The following is a 15,700-nucleotide window of genomic DNA, read 5'->3' on the forward strand; positions in this document are numbered from 1 at the left end:
GGCAGCCAGGACTAAGATCAGGTAAGAAGGCCTTGGCGCCAGCCCTGGGCCAGTCCCCAGCAGGGCTCTCTGTCATCTGCCAGGCCTAGAGCCTGGCCTGGCAGGGGGACCAGGAACAGCTGAAATCTGGGGAAGCACGGACAGCCCTCAGGCAGCCCCTGTGGCTGCACCAGGAACAGTCCCCAGATGCAGCCGCTAAAACACTGCCGAGGAACCAAAACCATTGCTCTCAGACCTGGAGGTTGGGAACACACCAAGTGCTGGTGCAGCTGAACCTCAGAGGCAGAAGAGGAGTCAAGAACCTCTCTAGACACCCAGGGTCCAGGCAGGGAGGGGGAAACAGACGACAGAACATGCTGAGTCCGCCCCTTCTCGGAAAGCCGTCCACCCACCCCAAACACGGGATCTCTTCCCCAGGGCTTCTTCCTCTAGTCTTCTGGTACCAGCCAACCTGAAGGTCAAAAATACCCGAGCAACACACACAACCCGTAGGTATGATGAGGATGAAGGTCAGGTGCTCTCGTTGTTGAGCTCCCCAACTTGCTAGTCTCAGTTCAGAACTGCAGTTTCTTTCGATGAGCAGGTGCCCTAACCCCCCTGGCTGGCAAACTGCGGCTCCTGAGCCACACGCGGCTCTTTGGCCCCTTTAGTGTGGCTCTTGCACAAAATACCACATGCAGGCGCTACCTCAATAAGGAATGTACCTATATATAGTTTAAGTTTACAAAATTTGGCTCTTAAAAGAAATTTCAATCGTTGTACAGTTGATATTTGGCTCTCTTGACTAATGAGTTTGCCGACCACTGCCCTAACCTTAACAAGGTAAGGTTAAAAGCCCACCCCATTCTGATGGGGGTGGGTTTGCTCCACCCATGTTAAGGATGACTACAGTAACAATTGCTAATACTGAGACAGTGCTTACTAGATGCCAGGCCCTGTCCCAAGCATATTAACCTTAATCCTCACAACTACCCTATAAGGCACAGAATTTTATTACACACATTTGACAAATAAGAAAACTGACTCAGAGACGTTAAGCAACCTGCTCAAAGTCATACCGCCATTAAGTGGAGTTGAACCCCAGCAGTTAGAAACCAGAGTCTGTTCCCTTAACCACTGAGGCTGTCTTTTTATAAGCACAGCTCCACACTCATATAACTCTCTGTCCTTCCTATGGCCCAGACTTCTCTCTCCAACTCCAGAGGCTCACACCCAACCCCCTCCTGGATGTCCTTCTCCCCCCCACTCCAACCTCAAACAAGGCATCTCAAAAGCAGTAAGTCAAACCATGAGCTCATTATCTGCCCCCCAATCTACCTCTCCTCCCAAGTCCCTAGCTCTGTGAAGGCCCCCCTCTGTCACTTCCAGGAACTTAGACCCCTTCCTCTTCCTTGCCCCATATCCAACAAATCATCCCGTCCTTATAAATGTGCCTTCTAAATGGCTCCATGCTCTGCCATGTCCAAGCCACCGTCACCTCTCACCTGATCCTGAACCCTCCTCCTCACTGAGCAGCCTCCATCCAGTTCCCACAGCTACAGAATCCTCTTCCAGAAACAAAGCTGATAACACATCACTCTACACCTCCCACCCCAAACCTGAATCCTTTGGGTCTCCCATGTGTGTTCTCAGAGTAGTCAGAGCCACGTAAGAGGGTATTCAAGGCTCTCATGATCTACGGTATCTCTGAATACACCACACAAGTGACAAGATCTCTGAGTCTTCATTTGTATTGTTTTTTTTTTCTGCCTGGAGCACCCTTTTTTCAACTGGAAAACTCCTACTCATCTCTCAAAACTCGGTTCAGATAGTCCCTTCTTGGTCTCCTCTGGGACTTCTCTCACTCTGACCTCTGGACTCCCCCCTTGACTTATCATGTTGGACACCCCCAACCTTCTAACCTAAGCTCAGAATTACAGCTGCTGAGCTGTAGCTACTAAGGGGTGGTGGACTGCCTCTTTTATACAACCGTTAGTCCCACAGAAAGCAAGGCAGCCTGGCTGAAAGTGCCTAGCCCGGAGTTTGGCACACAGTTGACAATCAGTAAGAGGTTACTGAATTGCTCTGCATTCCCATGATGCAACCTGTTCCCCAGGGACCATGAGCTTCTCAAGGGCAAGACCCTGGCTGCAAGCTTGATCCAAGCACGCAGCAGCATCAGTCACACGGGAGGCAAATGACTCTGCTGCTGATGTACCTCCACACAGTTCCCTTGGATTCTCACAACAGCCTTGGTACCTGACCAGGGTTGAATTAGCTGCCGCAGTTTACCCGGGGCAAAACTGAGCCTCAGGGAGAAAGGGACCTCCTCAAGGTCTCAAGCTGGACAGTGGGAGAGCTAGACTATGTGTCATAGCCTCTGTGGAGGAGGTCTGGGTCCCACCCTCTCCCTGACCCCTCCCCTCAACAATGAACTCCCAGTCTGTGTGACAGGAGAGAGTGGGGAGCATAGACTGCCAGGGCCAGCACTTCCTTGCATACCAATACAATTTCCAATATGATTTTGAAGAAAAAGTTTGGCTAGTCTCCTCTTACTGTAGCCCACCCACCCACCCAAACTGCTTCACCAGCACTCATAGAAGTCACGATACCACAACCACCCTCTCAGGGTGCACAGAAAGGAGGTCAGGAGCTACAGAGGGGAGAAAGACAGTGGGAAGAAATATTAAAACAACTCCCCTGTTAAATAAAAGAGGGAAGAGAAAGAGCGGTGGAAAAGAAAACACAACTACAGAAACATTTCAAATGGCACCGGGACACTGAGGAAGCAAAGTGTGCAAGAAAGTGTGCATGAGAATGCACAAGACTGCAAGTGTGCACACTCCTCCTTAGATGTGCATAGTGGTGCACGGCAAGCAAACACAGCAGATTTCTGATCCCTGGCTGCCATGCAGGCCCAGGTGTGAGCGCAGGAAGGCCAGTGGATGTATGGGGGAGGGGGGGGAGCTGAGTATGGAAATGAAAGAAGTGAGAGTGTGTGCCCTGTGCTTGGGGCTGTGGATGGGGGGAGCTGTGCTTGGGGAGTTACACCTGCTCCTTCTTGAAGCCCTAGGCTCATTCATATAACCAGTGAAAAAACGGGATTTTCTTGCTCCCTGAAGCAAGCGTTAATAAGAAGCCAAGCATAGAATTTCCTGAGACTTCCTGTCAGAACCCTCCTCTGGATCACATCCGATCCCTGCAGCCTCCCAAAGGACCTCTCAGCAGATCCTTCCCCTTCTCAGGGGATCCCTCACCAACAAAGACTCCACTGGAAGCACCACCCAGGCTCCTTTTACAGGCCTCTCACCCCAATGCACTTCCTGGATTCTATGGCCAGATCCCGCACCAGGTCACTCTGGATCCCTGCCCTTGTCTGTTCAGGAGCCAAAGTGGAGGCTTTATCAGCAACACTTAGCAGTCCAGCCTCCCAGGCTCTGCCTCGCTGCCCCAGGGGAATCCAGAGGATCCCTTCACACTGGCAGCCTCCCTCCCATTTCACAGCTCACATAGGCACAGGGCTCCCACCCCCAACATTTTCCAACTCGGGGGCCCTGCACTGGGGGGGGGTGTTGAAATGGGGAGAAAGGCCAGCCCTTCCCCCACCCTGGGGTGGAAGAACCAGAGGGGCAGCATTCCAGAGAAATGGGGAGGGGGCCTAGCAGAGGGGTGCGGAGACTCGGGTCAGTGGGAGACAAGAGACACCAAGAGACCAGTGAGAAACACGACAGAGAGACCCGGGAAGGGAGACCAGAGATGGGGGCTGGGGGCCACAAAGAGCTCTGAGGAGGGAGCACAGAGGAACCCGGGAAACTGCACAGAGACCCTGGGCGAAAGAACATAGAGCCGGGGAGGGAAAGCAGAGAGAGACCCTGAGATTGCAGGGGGCGGGGGTGTTTGGGAGGCAGTGACACAGGGAGAAGCATATTCAGAGACGTTGAAGGACATAGATAGAATCCGAAACACAGTGGGAAAGAGAATAAGAAGCTGAGACAGAAACACGGGCACCGCGATGAGGACCGGGGCACATCAAGACGGGACGGGACGCAGGGCGGCGACTGAGTGAACTTTCCGGAGCGGGTCCGAGTGGACGCGTCCTCTCGGGACAGGTCGCTCCAGGGCCTTCAGGTCTTTGCACCGTGGTGGGGGTGGGTACAGCCCGCCCTGGCCCCTCCCCAGCCGCACTGATGATTGAGGGGGGTGAGGGTTCCAAACTCGCGCCCAGCGCACCCCGGGACCGCACGTGCGCCGGAGCCGCGAGCGAGACCCGGGCGCGCTGGATGCGGATCCGCTGCCGGCTGGGAGGGGGCGCCGGTGCAGCGGGGGCGGGGGCGCGGCCTGGACCCGCCCGAAGCTAGGGTGGTCGTGGGAGGTGGAGGACCGCCCCCGGAGTGCGTCCGCGCCGGTGGAGCGGGGACGGGGCGGGGCCGAGGAGGGGGAGCACAAATGCAAAAGGGAAACTTTGCGGGGGGGGGGGGCTGCGGCTCAGGTGCGGCGGGGAGGCCGGGCGAGGCGAGGGAGGGCGGTGAGGAGCCGACCAGCCGGCGGCGGTGGGGGGCGCGTCTGCTGTGGGGTGAGCGCGGGGAGGAGCCGCCGGATTTGGGGGGGGGGGCTGAGCCGAGGTTGCGGGCGCGGCAGGTGGGGGCGCGGCCCGGCCTCAGAGGCGCCCCCAGTCCCCCGGGACCGCCCCCAGCTCCGCAGGGTGGACGCGGGAAGGAGGCGGGGGAATGGGGAAGGAACGGATGCGGAGGGGACTGGAGGGGGACCCGGGGGTCACTCACCGCCTTTCCAGGGGCCGTCGGTCCGCATGTCCCCCCCCCAAGCCACTGGGGCCGCTGCTCCCTCTCCTCTTCTACCGCCGCCGCCGCCGCCGACGACGACCCCAGGTCCCACTCCCGCCACCGCCACCCGAGCTAAAGCTGGAGCCGGAGCTGGAGCCGCCGCCTCTGCCGCCGCCGCCGCCGCTACAGCTCCCGCCGCTCCCGCGCCAGCTCCAGCCGCGCGCCCCCGCTCGCGTTCGCGCCCGCGCCCGCGCCCCTGCCCCTGCCGTGCTCGTCCCCGGCGCCGCCCCTCCCCTCGTGCACTCTCGCTCCTAGAACCGCGGAGCCATGTAGGCTCAGCGAGGCCACAGCCCAACCCCGAATGTAAACCGCCTGAACTCCCAATATTAAACCAGAACCCCAATAATGAGCATGTACAGACCCAAACTCCCATACGAAGAAGTCCAGATTCTGTTAGTAGCTCCCAAGTCCTCATGTGAACTCAATGCTACCCCATCTCCTTCCCATACAGATCTGAACCTAAAATTGAGCCCTGACTGACCCCCAAACTCAATATTGAGTTCAAACCTTTGAATCTGCCCCGAAATTGGCTCAAGCAGTGACTTAAATCTGAAGCCCCATATTGAGCCCAAATACCAATTCGGACTCTAAATCCCCTTATCACCTCTAACTACCTAAACTTGATAGTGACAGTAGCACCAACTAGTTCTTAAATGGGCCCCTGTATCAATACTGAGCCCCACCCCTATGTGAACCGTAACGTCCAATAGCTACTTTTTATGGACCCCAATATTCTCTCTCTTATGATCCCCAAACCTTACATTAAAAACTCCAATCCCACTCCCTGATCAACACCAACACACTTTCTAAATTGGGATGTCCAATTCCTGAAACGAGATTGGTTTGCCAGAAAAGGACCTAACACAAATACTGACCTCTAACCCCACCCACCCATGGGGCCATTTAGGACTCTAACTTGACCCAACTTTAATAATAATCTTGGAACCCGAGATTAATGAGACTGGCTTTGCAGGAACGCCATGCAAATCATCATACCCTCTACTTCTCTGACCCCATGTCAGTCTCAACTAGAGGCTGAATAACACCCCAATATTTAAATAAATTTCAACTGCGAACCTGAATCAAGTTTTGAATGCCCCCCAAACCTGATATAAACTTTGTTATAAACTGACTTTTTGACTCCTGATACCAAACTCATATGCTGACCCTACACATTTCTGGGCTAAACCAATAACTTACATGAAGATTTATCCCGAGTGCCAACTCAGGGAGTTGGTGAGCTCCAAAGCTAGTCACACCTTGGCACCAAAGCCCCCAGCCTCAGACCTACCTTCCCAGTCCATGACACCATAAACCAAAGGCATACCAGTGACTCAAAACCCACCTGCCTCATGAAAGATGGAGAATCTACCCCTACAGCCCTACATCAGGTGAGGACCCTTGTGGAGTAACCGTTTTTCTATGGGGCCTGATACCTCTGTGAGTTTGGGGTTTATTTGAGGAATAAGCAAAGTTTTGGGATCGTTGAAGCACCTGGATTCAGAGAGCACAGTGTACTGTACAGGGCAGGGGTGGAGGGGGTGTCTAATAATCCAGGTTGAGGGGTCAGGTTCTGGTTATCACCTAATTCTTGCCTGCTTTTGCGCAGGACTTAGATTCAGAAACAGTGCGTGTGCGCCCCCTGGTGTGTGAGAAAGGAATGGACCTGGCACCAGCGATTCTGGGAAAACGATTAGATCCTGATGACAAACATCAAAAACGAATATTCCCAGTCAGTGGCTTTTTTTTTTTTTTACCCACTGGGCAGTACATTTTGGTGTACTGTGGGGGAGATATTGAAAGTTTTATTCAGCCTTATACATTTTTGCCAGTGTTTCAGAATTTAGGCCAGGTTTAGGTTTTAATTTTGCCCCCCCCCCCCCATTTAAAGAAGTATACCTTTTAGCCAAGTATTCCTATTCATTGCTGACTTGTGAAAACAGTCCTTCCCCTTGGCTTCAATGGCCTGGACTCTTCTCACTAGCCACCCTTTCTCAATTTCCTATACCATCTCCTGCTCCCCCTGGGGTCCATCCCAGCCTGCCCATTCTCCCACTCTGTCCCTTTCCCCTGGACCATGTCAACCACCGCCAACCATATACTGATGATTCCAAATCTCTATCTTCAGCCTGGGCCTCCGTTCTGAGCTCAGGACCCATGAAACCAAGAACCTTCTTTCTACCACTCTCTGCGTGTCCTTCAGGTGAACTGAATTCTCACTCTCCCACCCAGATCTGCTGGTCTTCAATAGTCCCCATCTCAGACAGGGCATCCTCTTTCTCTCAGTTGCTGGGCCAGAAATACCTTCTCTCCTGCATCCCTATCCAATCAGTCACCAGTCCTGCAAACCTTGAGAGTCAGAAAGAGACTAGAGACTGAGTGGCTCTGTGAGGAACACATAAGACAGAGGAAGGACAGGAGGGAAGGAGGAAGAGGAGGGGAGGGAGAAGGGGGGGAGAGAGAGACAGAAACAAAGAGTTTCTGACTTTTGGGTTTTAGACCACACAAAAACTAGTTGGTCATAAAATCTCTTATACATAGTCATAGAAAACCACCTCTTAAAACTTGCTCTATCTTGGGTGGATTTCAGTACCTTGGAACCAATGGTACCTGTTTAGAACTATCACTTCTTCCCGGAAGCCACCCCTAACCCCTGACTAGGTTGGAGGCTTACCTGCTGAAGCTTTAAGCATTAGGTATCACCACCACCTGCACCTGTGTCTGTCCCCCAACCCACAGACTGTGGGTTCCTTGTGGGCAGGAGGGACGAGGCTGCCTTGTCCACTGCCATATCCTAGTGGCCAGCATGGGGAACTGACACACAATAGGTGCTCAATACATATATACTTTTTAATTTATTGATTGATTTTAGAGAGAGAGGGAAGGAGAGAGAGGCAAACCTTTTCTGGCAAACCAATCTGTTCCTGATTATGCCCTCACCAAGGATTGAACCAGCAACCCTTGTGCATCAGGACAACATTCTAATCAACCAGGCTATTCAACCAGAGCAGCTTGATACATACTTATTAAAGGAATAAACAGGTAGATTTTCACCTTCTATGCTCAGGGATGGTCAGACATAAGTATCTAGGTGAGGCAAAAGCTCCCTGTCCAAGCCTCAGAGCTTGCCCACACCTGGGGTTTCTGTAGGCTTGGCGTGAGCTGCAGAGGGCTCTGGGTTTGCTGCCTTTGTGCCTGCTAGCCCGGGCTCTCAGCAGTCTGCAGCTCTGGCAGCCCAGGTCCCTCTGCCCAGCACTGCTGGTCTGTGAACATAATACTTAGAAGGTCAGTGGGCAAGGGACCTTACACTCTTGTGACCGAAGTCAGCAGACCCACTCACTGCTGTGCTGAACGGATCTTGTTTCAACCCTTATGGGGACACAGTGGTCTCAGAATCTCAACCCGTGGGTTTCTAGCCCCTACCCACCCATCTTTTGGTACCGCCTGTGGTCAGGTGTTCACTGAGGCAGGGTGTACGAAGGCCTGCGAGCAGGCTGCCTAGGTCTCAGCGTGCCCAACACCTAGATCTGGACACAAGGCTGAGGTAAAAAATCAGAAGTCCGGGCCTCGAGGCCACACAGACAAGAACCTCAGGTGGCTGGGCCTGTGAGTGCATGACAGCCATGGAAGGAGAGGAGCCGGGTTCTGTCCAGACTGCCAAGCTCTGAGCACAGGGTCCATGCGGGTCTGCCCTGCTGCCCTGCTCTGGTGCCTGGCGGGGAGGGACGTCCTTGTGCTCATCTGTGAAGGCCGAGTGGTACCACGTGGTAGTCTGTGTCTGCCGTGTTCCGGCCCCAGGGTACAGGGGGTGAAGGGAGAGCCAGATGTCAGCTCCCTGTCACTGTTCACCCTTTGTCCAGGTCCTGGGCCCACTGGACACTCTGCTCAAACTCATGATGCAAATACATCTCTCAGTTGGTCTAAATCAAATTAAATTCAGCTTGAGTCCCTATCCTAACTGGATCAGCAAGAATTACATATCACTTACTCACAGCCTTCCTTCACCTCTTCCCAATTGTCCAAGAACTCCAGCAGCTCACACAGCCCAAAGGTGGTCAGTCTGTGCTCCACAGCCTTGTAAACGAAGGCTGAGGTCTTTTCCAGACCACCACTGCTGCTTCAGACATTAGTTGTCACTACCGTGAGACTTCCATCTGTAGGATCTCACTTGTCTAGCCCGGTCCTTGGGAAGGGACTCCCCACTCTCTTCATTCCAGGCTCTTTCTTCCTTCTTTTTTTTTTTCCCCCTCAAGATTTTATTTATTCATTTTAGAGAGGGGAGAGAAGGAAGGAGGGTGAGGAGCAGGAAGCATCAACTTCCATATGTGCCTTGACCAGGCAAGCCAGGGGTTTCGAACCAGCGACCTCAGCATTCCAGGTAGACGCTTTATCCACTGTGCTACCATAGGTCAGGCATTCCAGACTCTTTCAAGGGAGCTTCTGTAGACCTGCAAGGTTGCATCCCTTAGTCCTTGGCTTCTGTAGTGACACAGAGCTAAATCTCCTGGGGGCAATGTCAGGGTGGGATGGGGGTGCCTGTTTTGCCCCTCACGTCCATGCCAGAGAGACAACTCCCTAAGACACAGCGGTGTTCTCCCTCTAAGCCAGTCAGAAGGTGTTCTGCCGCCAGAAAGGCAAACGGTGTGTTTACTTTCTCAGGTGTGGGGTGGGAGGAAAAAAGGCCTGAGCCTTTGAACACAAAAGCCCAGCTAAGACCTTTCATTCCTTCCTGATGAGTCACTGGGGGTCGGGGGCAAGACGAGAGTTAATTTTTCAGTGGAACACTCTGCTGATGACTTCAGCTCAGTCTTCTCTGTGAAAACAGAAGCCACCAGAGGAGGACTTCCTCATCCCTCCAATACCAAACCCACCCATGTCTCTGCCTTCCTTTCTGTCTCCCTCCTGGTTCCCAGAAGGACGTTCCCTGCCATAGTGGAGCTGGTCCCCGGGATGCTTCAGCTCCTCCAGGACCTCACTTCTCTCCCCCTGCCCCTCCCATCCTCCTCGCTATATCATTCCCATATGCTCATAGTTATTAATGCTTTACTATCCTAAAAAAGAATCTGCTTTCTTGACCCCCTTCCCCCCAACCCCGAGTGGGAGAGACTGACCACTTCCTACAACAAATCCAAGAGCTGTTTATCCATGAAGCCTCCACTCTTCCGTCTCCTCTCATACTCAGCCCACTACAGCTGGCTTTTGGGACCAGCACTCCACTGAAATTGCTCTTGACATAATGACTACTCACCTTTGTTCTGCCAAATCTAATGGCTGTGCCTCTGTTTTCAGCTTAGTGAACTTCTCAGTGGTCTGCTACTTCCTGTCATTTGCGTGGGTTACTTCAGTGCCAGAGAAGGCAGACGAGCTCCTTGAGCTCCTCGTCACAATGGCCATTTCCTCCAGGCCACTCTTACCATCATACCCTGGGTCTTGTCCCCAGGTCTAACCACACCTTTGTTGCTCCCACCTTGCTCATTCAACCTCAAAACAACAGTTCGGTCTCATCAGACTGCTTCCCTATTGACCTCTTTGTGTTGTCCTAATGTAGCAGCTCTCTCCTTTTCTCTCTTTCTTCTTGTCCAGCTTAGATGCCAAAGCTCAGCATTTTAATAATTTGCTTGTTAATACCCCAAGCCCTTTTGCCTCACTGCCTTTTGATCGTATCTGTCTGGCAAATCCCCAGCTCCAGACGAGCCCTCCTATCTGCCTTCTTGTGCCATGCTCAAGCAGCCAAATGACACCACGGGTCAGATTGATAGTCCCATAAGTTATAGCCATTGACTGCAGTTGGCCCAGATACACTTCTCCAGTCCGCTTGGAGCCCCGCTCTCTGCAATGGCTATTTCTAACCTTCCCCATTTTCTCTAAACCACCATTTCTTCACTGGCAGATGTGACCTTGAGTCTTTTATTTATTTATTTATTTATTTATTTTTAAGTTTTCTTTTTGTGAAAGAGAAGGGAGAAACAGAAAGGGAGAGAGATGAGAAGCATTAACTCATAGCTGTGTTACTTTAGTTGTTCATTGATTGCTTCTCATACGTGCCTTGACCAGGTGGCTCCAGCTGAATCAGTGACCCCTTGCTCAAGTCAGCGACCTTGGGCTTTATGCCAGTGACTATGAGATCATGTCTATAATCCCATACTCAAACCAGCAACCTCACACTCAAGCTGGCAAGCCTGAGCTCAAGCCAGTGATCTCTGGGTTTCGAATCTGGGTCTTCAGTGTCCCAGGTCGAAGCTCTATCCACTGTGCAACCACTGGTCAGGCTTGCCTCCTCCTTTGTAGAGACAATTAAAGCCACCAGACAAGAACTCCCTCAGTTACCCACAAGCACATTCACACATCTTCTGATGCATTAAAGAAAGCACCCCTCCCCCATCTCAGGCCAGCGTTCCTGCCTATCTGTAATTCCTAGTTCCTCTTGCTTCTCATGCACCTCACTCTACCCATAAACCCCTCCATCTCTGAGCACTTGATCCCACCCTCTCTATTGGATTTTTCACATCCTCCTGCTCCCTGCAACATTAATACTAGCTTTCTTTTCCACTCTTGGCCATATGGCAACCCTGTTCACTCCAACATTCAGTCAGATTTGGCTCCCTCTTTCATAGCTCCCCTGAAACATGATGTTAGAGCTATGACCTCCATGTCTCAAAATTGGTTGGGCATTTATTTTCAGTGTTCACCTTTAAGACCATTTGATAATTGCATTTTTTTTTTTTTTTAGATTTTATTCATTTTTCGAGAGAGAGGAGAGAGAAAGAGAGAAGAGAGGGGGGAGCAGGAAGCATCAACTCACATATGTGCCTTGACCAGACAAGCCCAGGGTTTTAAAGTGGCACCTCAGTGTTCCAGGTCGACACTTTATTCACTGCACCACCACAGGTTAGGTTTGATTACTGCACTTTTTTTTTTCTTTTGAAGTTAGAAGCAGGAGGCAGTCAGAAGACAGACTCCCTTATGGATCTACCTGGCATGCCCACCAGGGGGTGATGCTTTGCCCATCTAGGGCATTGCTCCCTTGCTGCTGGAGCCATTCTATCACTTGAGGTGGAGGCCAGAGAGCCGTTCACAGCACCTGGGCCAACTTTACTCCAATGGAGCCTTAGCTGCTGGAGGGGAAGAGAGAGACAGAGAGGAAGGAGAAGGGGAAGAGTGGAGAGGCAGATGGGCGCTTCTCCTGTGTGCCGTGACTGGGAATCAAACCTGGGACTTCCACACTCCAGGCCGACGCTCTACCGCTGAGCCAACCGGCCAGGGCGATTACTGCATTCTTAAAACACTAGCTTCTTTAACCCTTTTGGCACCATACTCTTCTGGTTGGTCTCTTATATTCTTGGTTTCCTTCTCAGTGTCCTTTGCAGGCTCACCCTTCCCCATTCAGCCATTAAACACTTGTGTTCCTCAAGGCACATTCCTAGGCATTCGCCCTCTGTCGCTGTAGACTTTCTCCCTGGTGATCTCATCCATGCCTATAGCTTTGATTGCAATCCATTTGCTGATGATTCACATCTTTGTGTCTCCAGCCCAGAGAACTTCCTGTTTAAGCTTCTGACCAATGGAAGCCAAGCCCACTATCCAGTAAACATCTTTACCTCAGTGTCTCAAAAGCATCTTAACCCTAATATGTCTAAGACCTAACTCACCAGCCTCACTCTGTGACACCTTTCCAGTGTTCTTTGTCTTAGTGAATTTGCCATCTAATAGGCAAGCCAGAATCCTAGGAACCATCACCAAATCCTGTTAATCTCGCCTCTAAAGTGTTTCTTTAATCTACCCCTTCTCTTCATCTCTACTGATACCTTGCCTGTCCAAACTATTATTACCTCCTTGGGAGGGGGGCATTTAAAAAAATTTAAAGGAAACATCAACTTTAATTTAAAGAAAAGTTGGAAATAGTCTGAGAAAAATCAGTGGAGCAAGTTAACTTCTAAAATAGAGAGCTGCATCTTGGTGATCACAATTACTGGAAGGGTTGGAGAAAAATTAAAATGCTACTGAATTTAAGAGTTTGTGCTCTGATGAGTAGCTTGGTTGGTTAGAGCAGGGGTCCCCAAACTACAGCCCGTGAGCCGCATGTGGCCCCCTGAGGCCATTTATCCGGCCCCTGCCGCACTTCTGGAAGGGGCACCTCTTTCATTGGTGGTCAGTGAGAGGAGCATAGTTCTCACTGAAATACTGGTCAGTTTGTTGATTTAAATTTACTTGTTCTTTATTTTAAATATTGTATTTGTTCCCGTTTTTTTTTTTTTTTTTTACTTTAAAATAAGATATGTGCAGTGTGCATAGGGATTTGTTCTTTTTTTTTATAGTCTGGCCCTCCAACAGTCTGAGGGACAGTGAACTGGCCCCCTCTGTAAAAAGTTTGGGGACCCCTGGGTTAGAGCATCATCCCGATTCATAAATGTTGCAGGTTCGATCCTTGGTCAGGACCCATACAGGAACAGATAAATGTTCCTGTCTCTCTCTCTCAGTCTCCCTTCCTCTCTAAAATTCAATACATAAAAAAAATTTAAAGAAAAAATTTGTGAGCTATCTACAAATCAATTCATTTCAGGAGCAAAAGAATCCTTGGTAATTTCTTTTTCTTTCTTTTTTTTTTTTCTCAGTGAGGAAGAGGGAGAGAGCAAGAGAGAGAAAAAGGGAAAGAGATGAGAAACATCAACTTGTAGTTGCATCACTTGTTCATTGATTGTTTCTAATATGTGCCTTGACGTGGTGGGGAGTGTCGAGCTGAGTCAGTGACTGTTTGCTCAAGCCAGCAACCTTTGGGCTCAAGACAGTGACCATGGAATCATGTCAATGATCCCATGCTCAAGGTGGCAATTCTGCATTCAAGCTGGCAAGCCCGTGCTCAAACCAGTGACCTCACGATTTCAAACCTAGGTGCTCTATCCACTGAGCTACCACCAGTCAGGCTCTTGGTCATTTCTTAGTATCAAAATTTATGCAGGTTTCTCTTTTGAATATCTTCTACATTTAAGTAAGCAATCATACAAAGTCTCTTAACTTCCATGCAGAATAAATTCTTTGTTTCAGCCAACTCTCAATGAAGGGACAATTTGCACAACACCATCTTCCTGGACATAGAGTATCAAAATATTTTATTTTGTTGATTTATATATCTCTTCATATGTTTCTTTATCAATTTCTGTTAGTCACAGTTTCTTGCATACCTCCCAATATCATATTTAAATGTTGATCATAATCATGTAATCTCCCTCAAAGCCTTCTGCCACTTCTCATTTTCACAGAAATTCTCTTGTCTAGACTGAACCTGATAAGACCCAGGGCTCTGCTGCCACATTAGTAGTGTGTTGCTGGTCCACACCGTCCACCATGTTTCAAACCCCTATTATTACCTCTTATCTGAAGCCTGCAGTGCCTCCTAACTGCCCTTCTCCAGTCTTATCATGTCACTCCCTTTTTAAAACCTCTAGTGGCTTCCCATTGCTGCTGGGATAACTCCTTAACTCCTTAAACACCTTCCCCTTGCCTACCTTCCATCATCATTTAGCATCACGTGATGCTCCCCTTCCCGAGTTCTCTCCAGCTTCCTTTTTTTTGGTGTGTGACAGAGACAGATAGGGACAGACAGACAGGAACGGAGAGAAATGAGAAGCATCAATCAGTTTTTCGTTGCGACACCTTAGTTGTTCATTGATTGCTTTCTCATATGTGCCTTGACCGTGGGCCTTCAGCAGACCGAGTAACCCCTTGCTCAAGCCAGCGACCTTGGGCTCAAGCTGGTGAGCCTTACTCAAACCAGATGAGTCTCCAGCTTCCTTTCAATTCCTCAAACACACATGTGCCCCCACCCCTATACCAACCACCAGGCCTGGACACACTCTTTGTAGAGGACTTTCACACCCTACCCACTTCACCTTATAGCTCATTATTCACTTTTGGCTCCAGCGTCACTTCTTTGGGGATAGCCTTCCCTATAGTCTAGATCAAGGTTGTTTGGTAGACATTTTCATGGGGCCCTGTTTCCTCCACATATATGGTAATTATGCACACATATCTCTCTGGGACCCCAGCCTCGAGTAAAAGGTGGGTGGAGTCCGTGGGGCTTCCAGGCAAAGTGAGCAATGGAATTCATTGTTGTGAAGGCTCTGGCCAGAGGCTTGGAGCTGTTTGGGAATATATCATGGATACCTCCAGGTTTCCAAGGATTCCCTTTATGCTGTCAATACTACAAAAGTCACCGCCCAGTCAGGACAGACCAGCTGTGGGGCAGCCTGGCATTTGGAGACATACAGACCCAGTCCCATGGCACTTATTAGCTGTTTATTCTTGGACAAATCACTTCTCTCTCTAAGCCTCAGTTTCCTCTTCTGTAAAAAGGGGATACTGCTTACTGCAGCATTGTAAGAATGACAAGAAATTGTGTTCATAAAGAGCTTTACCAGAGCTTCATATCACAGGTTCTTGAAAATAGAAGCTATTTGATGATTATTAGAATTAGCATAATTAAGCTTCTAATAGAACAGGCTTAGAGGACCATTTAAAAGCTAATCCCACTGGGCCCCATATCCTGGTAATCCTCAACTAGTGTCTGAATGAGAGCCAGACTCACCATCTATCAACATTCAGTACTTCCTCTCCCCGGATCCAACTTGCCACCGCTCCCTCCCCAGCCTGCCGCTGTTGCCCTCCAGGAGCCTTCAGCCCTTTCACAGGTCCTTCCTCCAACTCCTGCCTAACCCAGGACCCAGCAACTGTCTCCAGAGCAGCTGCCATTCTCCCAACCACAGAGTAAGGAGGAGGGGCAGAGCCTTCTGTGCTCTCAAAAACCACTCCCAGATCATTATTCCTTCAGCCTCATGGAAAAAATCCTGCTCATTTAAGGCTCACACCATCTGGCTCTTGCAATT

At 50.4% G+C, this 15,700-nt stretch overlaps 1 protein-coding gene and 1 pseudogene across 2 annotated transcripts in view; both read right to left on the reverse strand.

The window, feature by feature from the left end:
* PTPRF (protein tyrosine phosphatase receptor type F) overlaps nucleotides 1-4,991 on the reverse strand; it is an 87,071-nt gene extending 82,080 nt beyond the window's left edge. For both annotated transcript variants that reach the window (XM_066269421.1, XM_066269420.1), the window contains exon 1: nucleotides 4,761-4,991. The gene's annotated coding sequence lies outside the window, so the exon portion shown is untranslated. The remainder of the gene's footprint in view (nucleotides 1-4,760) is intronic.
* Nucleotides 4,992-13,858: 8,867 nt separating this feature from the next.
* On the reverse strand, nucleotides 13,859-14,164 carry LOC136329088 (U6 snRNA-associated Sm-like protein LSm3 pseudogene; annotated as a pseudogene).
* Nucleotides 14,165-15,700: the final 1,536 nt, after the last annotated feature.

This window comes from Saccopteryx bilineata, chromosome 3 (genome assembly GCF_036850765.1).
Source record: "Saccopteryx bilineata isolate mSacBil1 chromosome 3, mSacBil1_pri_phased_curated, whole genome shotgun sequence".
NCBI classification, from domain to species: domain Eukaryota; kingdom Metazoa; phylum Chordata; class Mammalia; order Chiroptera; family Emballonuridae; genus Saccopteryx; species Saccopteryx bilineata.